The sequence below is a fragment of the Scleropages formosus genome, chromosome 18 (genome assembly GCF_900964775.1).
Source record: "Scleropages formosus chromosome 18, fSclFor1.1, whole genome shotgun sequence".
In the NCBI taxonomy this organism is placed as follows: domain Eukaryota; kingdom Metazoa; phylum Chordata; class Actinopteri; order Osteoglossiformes; family Osteoglossidae; genus Scleropages; species Scleropages formosus.
In genome coordinates this window covers 26,162,041-26,174,706 of record NC_041823.1, presented here as the reverse complement: position 1 = coordinate 26,174,706, position 12,666 = coordinate 26,162,041, and the positions used below count along the sequence as shown (strand labels likewise).

At 43.9% G+C, this 12,666-nt stretch overlaps 1 long non-coding RNA gene across 2 annotated transcripts; it reads left to right on the top strand.

Moving 5' to 3' along the window:
• Window positions 1-882: 882 nt before the first annotated feature.
• LOC114912542 (uncharacterized) lies at window positions 883-7,949 on the top strand. 2 transcript variants are annotated; one of them, XR_003798308.1, is made up of 3 exons: window positions 883-1,028; window positions 1,107-1,198; window positions 7,915-7,949. It is a non-coding gene; the product is annotated as an uncharacterized LOC114912542 (long non-coding RNA). The 2 variants fall into 2 exon arrangements; XR_003798307.1 differs by lacking the exon at window positions 7,915-7,949 and adding an exon at window positions 2,789-2,823.
• Window positions 7,950-12,666: the final 4,717 nt, after the last annotated feature.

Below are 12,666 nucleotides of genomic sequence, written 5' to 3'. Positions count from 1 at the left end.
AGGGTTATACCGAATTTACGTAACGCGCAGTACTGTTGCAAACCCTTGATAGTGAAAAAGATCCCCACCTCCACGACATAAAAAAGCGGGAAAACGTATATAGACATGCGCAGAGAGAACAGTATGTGGAAAGTTCATTGAACAGTTTTTTCAAATTACCTTTAATTGAATAAAATTTACTTGTTTTCAATATAGCAAGTACATTTTTAAATTAATTTAAAAACATCTGTAGTATTAAATTACACATTAAAATCTATAAATTAAAAGTTCCCAAAAGCGACTCTTTCACGATGTGAGTTCTTGCATACATCTACTATGCATACCGAAAATTTCGAAATGGTGGGCACAAGAAAACGCGGGGATGAGATAATCCGAGTTTGCTAGCTGGTAGGTTAACGTTTTTTTTAGTTCTGTTTATTATGCTCTGCTTTGTTTCATCAGAAATTCTAATGTACTAACCAAAGTACTACAAGTTGTCTGTGTCATAGTTAAGTTTAGCTTTGAAAGCATAATTTCTAAATGCTGCAAGTGATTTCGTAAAAATTATAGCTCATCAGAGAAATTACACACTTGCTAGAAAATATTCCACCAGTGAATTAAGAAATAACCTAACCTACCAGCTAGAAAACTCGGATTATCTCATCCCCGCGTTTTCTTGTGCCCACCATTTCGAAATTTTCGGTATGCATAGTAGATGTATGCAAGAAGAACTCACATCGTGAAAGAGTCGCTTTTGGGAACTTTTAATTTATAGATTTTAATGTGTAATTTAATACTACAGATGTTTTTAAATTAATTTAAAAATGTACTTGCTATATTGAAAACAAGTAAATTTTATTCAATTAAAGGTAATTTGAAAAAACTGTTCAATGAACTTTCGACATACTGTTCTCTCTGCGCATGTCTATATACGTTTTCCCGCTTTTTTGTGTCGTGGAGGTGGGGATCTTTTTCACTATCAAGGGTTTGCAACAGTACTGCGCGTTACGTAAATTCGGTATAACCCTGTCCAAGGATCCTCATTTTTGGTAAGTAAGCAATTTGTAGCCATGCCATGGGTGTGTAATTTTTTTTTTTTTTATACTTAAATACAGTATATGTCTTAGACTTAACGTGGTCGGAGCTGCTACCAGTGAAGGTTGTGAAATGGTGGGCACACGACGCGGGGACGTCGAGATATCCGATTTTTTGCTAGCTGGTAGGTTAACGTTTTTTTTAGTTCTGTTTTGTGCTCTGCTTTCATCAGAAATTCTAATGTACTATCAAACCAAAGTACTACAAGTTGTCTATGTGATAGTTAAGTTTAGCTTTGAAAGCATAATTTCTAAATGCTGTAACTAGTGATTTCGTAAAAATTACAGCTCATCAGAGAAATTACACTTTGCTAGAAAATATTCCACCAGTGAATTAAGAAATAATATAAGTTAATAAACAAAAGAATTATTGCTGAAAATTGTCTTCTCTCCTAAAAACTGGCATTTGTTGCATATTTCATATGTAAATAACGAAAATTTGGACTTAACATCTTCACAAGTAAGTGACCTGATGTGAGTCACACAGGCATGTTGTAGACACACAAGTTAGTCATTACTAACTGGACAACTACATTTTCTTTGTGAACAGGCTTGCCCATTTAGCTAATTCCTGTTCATTTTTAGTTTATTTCAATTGCAGGCTCTTCATGTCTAATCTTGGTGTAATGTGGAACAGAACTTTTTGGGGATCCCATATTGTTTTAGTAAGTGCATTTAACAAACACTTAAAAAGCGATACTGATGGCAGCAGTATTTCAGCGGTCATTCAGTTTAAAACAATGTTTTAAACCACATGTTGGCGCAGCCATCTCTGCGTTTGAGAAGTGGTAAATAGATTATACTTAACGGAGGTAACAAAGTACACGTTCACACCATCGGTTTGCTTAAACCGGAAGGGGAGAACATTTATTTACATACGTGCTTCATCAGAACACATCACGCACAACAAAGGTCATGTGATCGATACTTCACCAACATGAGAGCACACTGAATAGAATCTCCAACACCACAACTCCATAGATCTGCAACAGCTGCGGATAAATTTCTGTAATTGTGTGGTATCAGTTTTTTCTTTCTTTATTGTTACCACGGTTATGGTACAGCAAATGACCATTAAAAAAAAAAGCGAAATTGAAGGAAAAATATATAGGGAAGAAGGAGGAGCTCAACATCAGTAAGTCGTCATCTTATAATTCACACTGAAGTGCTGTTTACATTCATGCTGAAAAAAGTACCGGTACACATTTCTTTCATCTTCTTCAACTTTCAGCTTCTTGCTAGATGTGGTTCTGTGTCTTTGTTTTTCCTATAGTAGTATAATGGCTAATTGCAGCATAGAGTCAACCTGTCACAGGTCATGTGTAGACAGCTAAACTCTTCATGTTTTGAGTGAACTGTGAAAATGTTGTACTGAAGTAACAACATTACCAAATATTGATTTAACAACATTTTAACGGCACGGCATATGAAGCTCAGAGTCATCGTGGACAATGATGGCTTTAAAATGGCTTCTTCTAATGGCTTCTCCATTCGGGAAGGCCAGAAACTTTAAAGGAGTTTCACAGTACAATTTGCCAAGCATTTGGAATTGAACGAGACTTTGGTATTCAGTTCGTGGATCCTGACTTCAGTAATGAATTCATGAATGTTACATCAGTACAAGACATACGGGACAGAAGTACAATCAAGTTAGTGTACATCATGCTGAGTGATGTGGGTGTGAGTCCATCTTCTCCATTGCAAAATTGCCCCAGCACTTCAGGATCATCTGGAGCACCAAGAAGAGGCCCAACATCTCCCAGTGTGTCCTCATTGTCTTCAACAGACTATGATAACACCATCATTCAGGGACTGAACCGAGAGCGTGTGCATGACCACGTGAGTTCTCTATTCCTTGCTTTCCAAACAATGTACAGGTGCAGCATATACATACGATACAGTGTGATGGATAAAATGAACCACATATTAGCAACAGCTACTGTACACACTCAACATTTCAGTTTCACCAAAGGGGAGTGGGGGGGGGGGGTATTCAAAATGAAACTACGAAAGTAATAAATGTGAGTATTCTTAAATCATTGGACATATGATATGTTTTCAGATAAAGTATATAGGGACATATAAGTTATGTTAAAAAAGCTATGTAAGATACAGTGAAAACCTATAAGCTCTAGTAAGCAAGCTGCTTTTCTCTGATAGTCCAAGGGCTGGTTTAAGGAAAAATGAATATGTTTTGCTGGTGTTGAAAGCTCATATTAAAGATTACATTATCATAGTCTACATGGGTTTATATTTGTGGAAAGTTCAGACTTACCAGTGTCCTGGGGTGGTGTCTGCAGCTCCCTGTTTATAATGTCCGTATTGCTTGTATGAGTTACTGTAGGTGTATTCTGACTTTGTGGGTTATGCCCCCGGGCCCCCCATTCCGTTCGGGTTAAACTGGTGGTACGAGTAGGGGTTCACAGATTGTGAGTAGGTCTGGCTCTGATAGTACTCATGTTGGCTGTGCCCCGTCTGTCCTCTGTAGAAACCCATATCTGTGGCTGAGAAGTCGGGCAAGGTTGGAGAGTCTTTGGATGCAGGGTGGCAGCTCATAGAGTTTGGGATGTCAGTCAAAATGCTGGCGAGCTGCTTTTCAAAAGCTGGTCCACTCATTATTGGTCGCACAGCATCTCCTCCTTCCTGAAAGCAGGCGGTCCGAGTGTGCAGTAGATAGAGAAGGGGAAAGAGCAGTAAAGCAGGACCAAATCCTTCAAAAAACTTCTCTGGTGAAATTCTCTGTGCAGAACTGCATGCACTGGGGCAGCACCCAGCCGAGTAAAACTCTTCGTTATCGAACACTGGGTGGATTCTCTCTTCCTTTCGGCCCAGAAGAAGCCCCCCCCCCCCCCCGGTAAAACAGCTCTGTGTCTCCTCCCCTGCTTCAAGCACACAGCACACACAACACACACCATCTTGCTGGTGCAATAATTTACTGGAATTATTGCCTTTCTATCTAAGGTAAATTCGTGTTCACCCGTAAGATGCACATTTGGTTTGCGTTGAGCATACAACTGTAATTGAGCATAACGCTTTTTGGAAAAGGAGCCAAAATATCATTCTGCCGACACATTATTTATATTAGTGGGATGACCTTTTCAGTGTGAGTCACCCTGCTACCATGGCCTTCCTATATTGAGTTAATTGTCTGTGACTTGATATGTCTCCGGAACCTATTCCCTCGGTCTAAGAGCTCGGAACAGAGTTCCGGTGGTGTTGTTGAACTCTGTTTTCTCTGAGCATATTCGGTGGAACCTGATGAGTTGGGACTTGATCAATCCTTGGAAGGTGCGTTTGGGCTGGAAGCTGGATTTGTGCGGTAGACAGTGTGTGTCAGTGCTTTTAAAGTAAACCTTGGTCTCGAGTGTTTTTAAAGCCACCTTGAGGTTTACTGTAATGGACTGTGGTGTCCAGGAAGTTTACTTCCTGTGTGTCTCAGTGTTGTTTTATTGTTATTTTGGAGTGGTGTGTGTGTTCATGAGTGTGGTGAATGTGTCAAAATCCTCGTGGCCATGGTGCCAGACCCTGAAAATGTCACCCAGGTATCTGTAGCACTGGAGTGGTCTGTTTGGGCATTTCATAAATAGAGTTTCCTCCCAGTCTGCCATGTAGATGTTAGCATAGGCCAGGGCAAGTTTTTATTTGTTTTTAAACCCATTGCTGTCCGCTGTAGGAGGGGGACGCAGTGGTGCAGTGGGTTGGACGGGGTGCTGCTCTGCGGTTGGTCTGGGGTTTGAATCCCACTTGGGGTGTCTTGCGACAGACTGGTGTCCTGTCCTGGGTGTGTCCTCTCCAGCCTTAGGCTCTGAGTTGCTGGGTTTGGCTCCGGTTCCCTGTGACCCCGTATGGGCCAAGCGCTTCAGAAAGCGTGTGTGTGTGTGTGTGTGTGTGTGTGTGTGTGTGTGTGTGTGTGTGTGTGTGTTTACCTGTCTCATCACACCTTTTGGAAAATCTCCCTTTTTTAAGGCATCCCTCTCTTATGATTAAGTGGTGCACGGACTGTATTAATTTGCAGTATGTTTTGGTTAATGTTTTGTTTGGTGTGGGGTGAAGTGGTTGTCCATTATTATCTTTAAGACTGCTTGCCCCCACCATGTTGCGCTCAAACATGAAATCTATTCCGCAAACTTACCATTTTTCATTATTATACATTTCCGTTATAATAGAGAGGAGGTTAAAGAGCTGGCTGTCTGGTGCAGTCATCACAACCTGGAGCTGAACACGCTCAAAACAGTGGAGATGATTGTAGACTTTAAGAGAAACACCTCAGCATTATCCCCACTCGCCATCATGAACAGCACTGTGGCAACAGTGGAGTCATTCAGGTTCCTGGGCACTACCATCTCACAGGACCTGAAGTGGGAGTTCCACATAGACTCCATTGTGAAGAAGGCCCAGCAGAGGTTGTACTTCCTTCGCCAGCTGAGGAAGTTCAACCTGCCACAGGAGCTACTGATGCAATTCTACTCTGCAGTCATCGAGTCTGTCCTCTGCACTTCTATAACTGTCTGGTTCGGCTCAGCTACGAAATCAGACATCAGAAGGTTACAGCGGATAGTTCGGACTGCTGGAAGAATCATCGGCACATCCCCCCCCAGCTCTCCAAAAGCTGTACTCGTCCAGAGTCAGTAAAAGGGCTAGCAAAATCATTGTAGACCCCTCGCATCCAGGCCACTTCCTCTTCGAACCTTTGCCATCTGGCCGGCGCTACAGAGCACTGAGCACCAGGACAGCCAGGCACAAGAAAAGTTTCTTTCCTCAGGCCATCTACCTCATGAACAGCTAAATCCCCCCTAGAGAGTAAACCAGTGCAATACATAACGCTGTTTATATTTATATCTATTTATCACATCATATGTCTTACTCACATTCCCTTGCATTTGTATAGAACATACATATAATGTCTAGTGACTATTTTTTGTATATTGTGTACTTTATATTTTTTAATCCTTTATTCACATATTCTATCTTCTCATCTGTGTCTTGTCACTGTCATTCTGTCTGTGCTGTGGAAGTTTCTGTCACCAGGACAAATTCCTTGTATGTGTGTACATACTTGGCAGTAAAGCTTGTTCTGATTCTGATTCTGAATAATAAAAATAAGAAAATATCAGTCAGTAAGTAAAACAATGTTGGGCCCAAGTATTCCGAGTGGTACAGACAGCAATGTACACAATCACATCAACAGTGAGAGACAATACAGAAAGTCGCCAGGCAGGTACAGAAGGACCCCAGTCTTACCCCCATCCCCCCCCCCCCCCGCGTCTCTGTTGCAGCTCCCGGAGGTTTTTTTATAACCCGCGAGAACCCGGGGCTCTCCCTCGGCAGGTCCGTGTCGGTTTGTCCACCAGAAGAGATTGTAATCCCCGTGTGTCCAGGCGTGCCTTCGCTGCCTCCTTCAATGCGTGGTCCCGTGCCGGTCGGTCTCCAGGTCGTCGCTCGTCGATGCGTCGTCCGTCTGCTTGTCTCCGATCCCCGTCGGTGTCCCCCTTGCGTGCGGTGAGGAGCATGCACCTTTGCTTAAAAAGCGTTCCCGAGTTTTCCAGGTCCGTTGTTGGTGCCGCTTTGTGCGCAAGTGCTCCGTTCAAAGTCCCAGGCACAACTCCGCTGATGTAGTGTTCTTTCATCAATATCGAGTTGTTTCCATTTGGTGATGGCGGATCCTTGGTTTTTACACTGAGCACTTGGTTGGGTTGTTATTCAGAACAGATAACAGATATTAATGTTCAGTGTAGCTTTCGTAAAGCTTAAGCAGGACTCCTGACGTTTCGCACCTAGCTGGTGCTCCTTCAGAGGAGAATCTGCTGGCTAGGGGGGCAGTGCAGTCGTTTATATCCCAAGGTGTGTGTGTGTGTGTGTGTGTGTGTGAGGCAGAGAGGTGTGAAAAAGGGCCGTGTCCCACCTAAAGTGGGATAGGGAGCTGTGGGCCACCTTCTTTACTCTCGAGGAAGCTGTGTGTGTGTGTGTGTGTGTGTGTGTGTGTGTGTGTGTGTGTGTGTGTGTGTGTGTGAGAGAGAGAGAGATGTTCATTGTGGAGTGATGGCTCTCCCTTGTGGGTGTTTTGTGTAGAATTGCAGGTGGGTTTGAAATTTCTGTGGTGAATGTCTTGTGATGTGGCTGGGGTTTAGGTGTCCAGGACAGGTTTGTATGCTTGGATTGGGGTAGGCTGTGGATGGGAGATGTTTTTTAGGAAAAAAAATTTTTTGAGCGTGTATGATGTGTGGTCTGAGGATAGGGTTAGGATGAGGGCTGGGGTCAAGGTGATGGTTAGGGCAAGAGTTAGGGTTCGGGGTTACGTAGGTTTCGTTCTGATCAATGTTTCTTCTTTTAATTTGTGTAATCTGTATCTACTTTTTGCCCACTTCACCGCCACCTCCCATTCTGCCTTACTGGCTAAGTCAGACGTGGGTTTCTGTGTGTGTGTGTGTGTATTATGCCTTCATGATGGGCCTGGAGTATATACATGTTGTTTTTCATCCAGGCCTCCACGTGTCTTTGCACTTTCTGTGATGTGATGTTGTTAGGAGATGAAGGTTTAATAAACTGGGTTAATTTGTTTGCCTCTTGGTGTGGTGGCGCAGTGGGTTGGACCGGGTCCTGCTCTCTGGTGGGTCTGGGGTTCGAGTCCCCCTTGGGGTGCCTTGCGACAGACTGGCATCTTGTCCTGGGTGTGTCCCCTCCAGGCTTAGGCCCTGAGTTGCTGGGTTTGGCTCCGGTTCCCCATAGGGTGAGTGGTTCGGACAGACGGACAAAACATAGAGGACGGAAGTACAATCAAGTTAGCGTACATGCTGAGTGATGTGGGTGTGAGTCCATCTTCTTCATTGCAAAATTCTCCCAGCACTTCAGGATCATCTGGAGCACCAAAAAGAGGCCCAACATCTCCCAGTGTGTCCTCATTGTCTTCAACAGACTATGATAACACCATCATTCAGGGACTGAACCGAGAGCGTGTGCATGACCACGTGAGTTCTCTATTCCTTGCTTTCCAAACAATGTACAGGTGCAGCATATACATACGATACAGTGTGATGGATAAAATGAACCACATATTAGCAACAGCTACTGTACACACTCAACATTTCAGTTTCACCAAAGGGGAGTGGGGGGGGGGGTATTCAAAATGAAACTACGAAAGTAATAAATGTGAGTATTCTTAAATCATTGGACATATGATATGTTTTCAGATAAAGTATATAGGGACATATAAGTTATGTTAAAAAAGCTATGTAAGATACAGTGAAAACCTATAAGCTCTAGTAAGCAAGCTGCTTTTCTCTGGTAGTCCAAGGGCTGGTTTAAGGAAAAATGAATATGTTTTGCTGGTGTTGAAAGCTCATATTAAAGATTACATTATCATAGTCTACATGGGTTTATATCTGTGGAAAGTTCAGACTTACCAGTGTCCTGGGGTGGTGTCTGCAGCTCCCTGTTTATAATGTCCGTATTGCTTGTATGAGTTACTGTAGGTGTATTCTGACTTTGTGGGTTATGCCCCCGGGCCCCCCATTCCGTTCGGGTTAAACTGGTGGTACGAGTAGGGGTTCACAGATTGTGAGTAGGTCTGGCTCTGATAGTACTCATGTTGGCTGTGCCCCGTCTGTCCTCTGTAGAAACCCATATCTGTGGCTGAGAAGTCGGGCAAGGTTGGAGAGTCTTTGGATGCAGGGTGGCAGCTCATAGAGTTTGGGATGTCAGTCAAAATGCTGGCGAGCTGCTTTTCAAAAGCTGGTCCACTCATTATTGGTCGCACAGCATCTCCTCCTTCCTGAAAGCAGACGGTCCGAGTGTGCAGTAGATAGAGAAGGGGAAAGAGCAGTAAAGCAGGACCAAATCCTTCAAAAAACTTCTCTGGTGAAATTCTCTGTGCAGAACTGCATGCACTGGGGCAGCACCCAGCCGAGTAAAACTCTTCGTTATCGAACACTGGGTGGATTCTCTCTTCCTTTCGGCCCAGAAGAAGCCCCCCCCCCCCCCCGGTAAAACAGCTCTGTGTCTCCTCCCCTGCTTCAAGCACACAGCACACACAGCAGCACACAACACACACCATCTTGCTGGTGCAATAATTTACTGGAATTATTGCCTTTCTATCTAAGGTAAATTCGTGTTCACCCGTAAGATGCACATTTGGTTTGCGTTGAGCATACAACTGTAATTGAGCATAACGCTTTTTGGAAAAGGAGCCAAAGTATCATTCTGCCGACACATTATTTATATTAGTGGGATGACCTTTTCAGTGTGAGTCACCCTGCTACCATGGCCTTCCTATATTGAGTTCATTGTCTGTGACTTGATATGTCTCCGGAACCTATTCCCTCGGTCTAAGAGCTCGGAACAGAGTTCCGGTGGTGTTGTTGAACTCTGTTTTCTCTGAGCATATTCGGTGGAACCTGATGAGTTGGGACTTGATCAATCCTTGGAAGGTGCGTTTGGGCTGGAAGCTGGATTTGTGCGGTAGACAGTGTGTGTCAGTGCTTTTAAAGTAAACCTTGGTCTCGAGTGTTTTTAAAGCCACCTTGAGGTTTACTGTAATGGACTGTGGTGTCCAGGAAGTTTACTTCCTGTGTGTCTCAGTGTTGTTTTATTGTTATTTTGGAGTGGTGTGTGTGTTCATGAGTGTGGTGAATGTGTCAAAATCCTCGTGGCCATGGTGCCAGACCCTGAAAATGTCACCCAGGTATCTGTAGCACTGGAGTGGTCTGTTTGGGCATTTCATAAATAGAGTTTCCTCCCAGTCTGCCATGTAGATGTTAGCATAGGCCAGGGCAAGTTTTTATTTGTTTTTAAACCCATTGCTGTCCGCTGTAGGAGGGGGACGCAGTGGTGCAGTGGGTTGGACGGGGTGCTGCTCTGCGGTTGGTCTGGGGTTCGAATCCCACTTGGGGTGTCTTGCGACAGACTGGTGTCCTGTCCTGGGTGTGTCCTCTCCAGCCTTAGGCTCTGAGTTGCTGGGTTTGGCTCCGGTTCCCTGTGACCCCGTATGGGCCAAGCGCTTCAGAAAGCGTGTGTGTGTGTGTGTGTGTGTGTGTGTGTGTGTGTGTGTGTGTGTGTGTGTGTGTGTTTACCTGTCTCATCACACCTTTTGGAAAATCTCCCTTTTTTAAGGCATCCCTGTGAGGGTATGGACGACGGATGGAAGCAGCAGTGGAGAATTGAAGTAGTGGACCAAAAGGTTTATTTCCCTTTACTAAAAAGTATTCTTCAAAACACATAAACCCTCAACCAAGTACAAAACAAACATAAAGTTATAAAGAACATGAGGCCTATGAGCCATGGGCTTAGCCCTTATATCAATATTAATGCATAACTCTCCTATTCACTGCATGAGAGTAACTACATAAGTTTGTATCAAGCTCTCTCACTAGTGCCCTAATACAAACCTATATAGCTATAGCTCCGCCCTCTGATTATACCATAACAGCCTCAATTTATTTCAAAATACATTTCCCCCAAAAATTACATCTAAAATAAATACTAAAACATACAAACAATACTAAACATTTTTTACCATAAAAATCCCTACATACATCTTATAAAAACATTTCACACTACACAGTAAAACACCCCTACCTAGTTGGTTGTGCCCAAGGACTCCCCCCTAGATATACCCCAAATAGTTGACTCCATCGGGTTTACAACACAAGGCACCAAACACAACAGAACACCAGACAGCTACATGGTAAGGAAAAAGTCTACAGAAATGTTCTTCTAAAAACAATAAATACATTCACTCTCCACACAGTTACATATACCTGCCATATCTTTATAAAAGAAATATTAGTTAATGACAACCAGACAGATACCGGTAGGCCTTTCCCGGCACCCAATCTAGTTCAAACAAACAGTGTTAAATGGAATACGAAACCAGAACAAACAATATAACAATACAAGATAAAATGCATGTGACAGGCAACAGCAACAAGGTTTAGCGTTACATTGTTGGTACTTTGCCGGCATCTTGCTGATTCCTTGGAACAACTTGCCTGTCACAGCTCAGTCTGTGACAATCCCTCTCTTATGATTAAGTGGTGCACGGACTGTATTAATTTGCAGTATGTTTTGGTTAATGTTTTGTTTGGTGTGGGCTGAAGTGGTTGTCCATTATTATCTTTAAGACTGCTTGCCCCCACCATGTTGCGCTCAAACATGAAATCTATTCCGCAAACTTACCATTTTTCATTATTATACATTTCCGTTATAATAGAGAGGAGGTTAAAGAGCTGGCTGTCTGGTGCAGTCATCACAACCTGGAGCTGAACACGCTCAAAACAGTGGAGATGATTGTAGACTTTAAGAGAAACACCTCAGCATTATCCCCACTCGCCATCATGAACAGCACTGTGGCAACAGTGGAGTCATTCAGGTTCCTGGGCACTACCATCTCACAGGACCTGAAGTGGGAGTTCCACATAGACTCCATTGTGAAGAAGGCCCAGCAGAGGTTGTACTTCCTTCGCCAGCTGAGGAAGTTCAACCTGCCACAGGAGCTACTGATGCAATTCTACTCTGCAGTCATCGAGTCTGTCCTCTGCACTTCTATAACTGTCTGGTTCGGCTCAGCTACGAAATCAGACATCAGAAGGTTACAGCGGATAGTTCGGACTGCTGGAAGAATCATCGGCACATCCCCCCCCAGCTCTCCAAAAGCTGTACTCGTCCAGAGTCAGTAAAAGGGCTAGCAAAATCATTGTAGACCCCTCGCATCCAGGCCACTTCCTCTTCGAACCTTTGCCATCTGGCCGGCGCTACAGAGCACTGAGCACCAGGACAGCCAGGCACAAGAAAAGTTTCTTTCCTCAGGCCATCTACCTCATGAACAGCTAAATCCCCCCTAGAGAGTAAACCAGTGCAATACATAACGCTGTTTATATTTATATCTATTTATCACATCATATGTCTTACTCACATTCCCTTGCATTTGTATAGAACATACATATAATGTCTAGTGACTATTTTTTGTATATTGTGTACTTTATATTTTTTAATCCTTTATTCACATATTCTATCTTCTCATCTGTGTCTTGTCACTGTCATTCTGTCTGTGCTGTGGAAGTTTCTGTCACCAGGACAAATTCCTTGTATGTGTGTACATACTTGGCAGTAAAGCTTGTTCTGATTCTGATTCTGAATAATAAAAATAAGAAAATATCAGTCAGTAAGTAAAACAATGTTGGGCCCAAGTATTCCGAGTGGTACAGACAGCAATGTACACAATCACATCAACAGTGAGAGACAATACAGAAAGTCGCCAGGCAGGTACAGAAGGACCCCAGTCTTACCCCCATCCCCCCCCCCCCCGCGTCTCTGTTGCAGCTCCCGGAGGTTTTTTTATAACCCGCGAGAACCCGGGGCTCTCCCTCGGCAGGTCCGTGTCGGTTTGTCCACCAGAAGAGATTGTAATCCCCGTGTGTCCAGGCGTGCCTTCGCTGCCTCCTTCAATGCGTGGTCCCGTGCCGGTCGGTCTCCAGGTCGTCGCTCGTCGATGCGTCGTCCGTCTGCTTGTCTCCGATCCCCGTCGGTGTCCCCCTTGCGTGCGGTGAGGAGCATGCACCTTTGCTTAAAAAGCGTTCCCGAGTTTTCCAGGTCCGTTGTT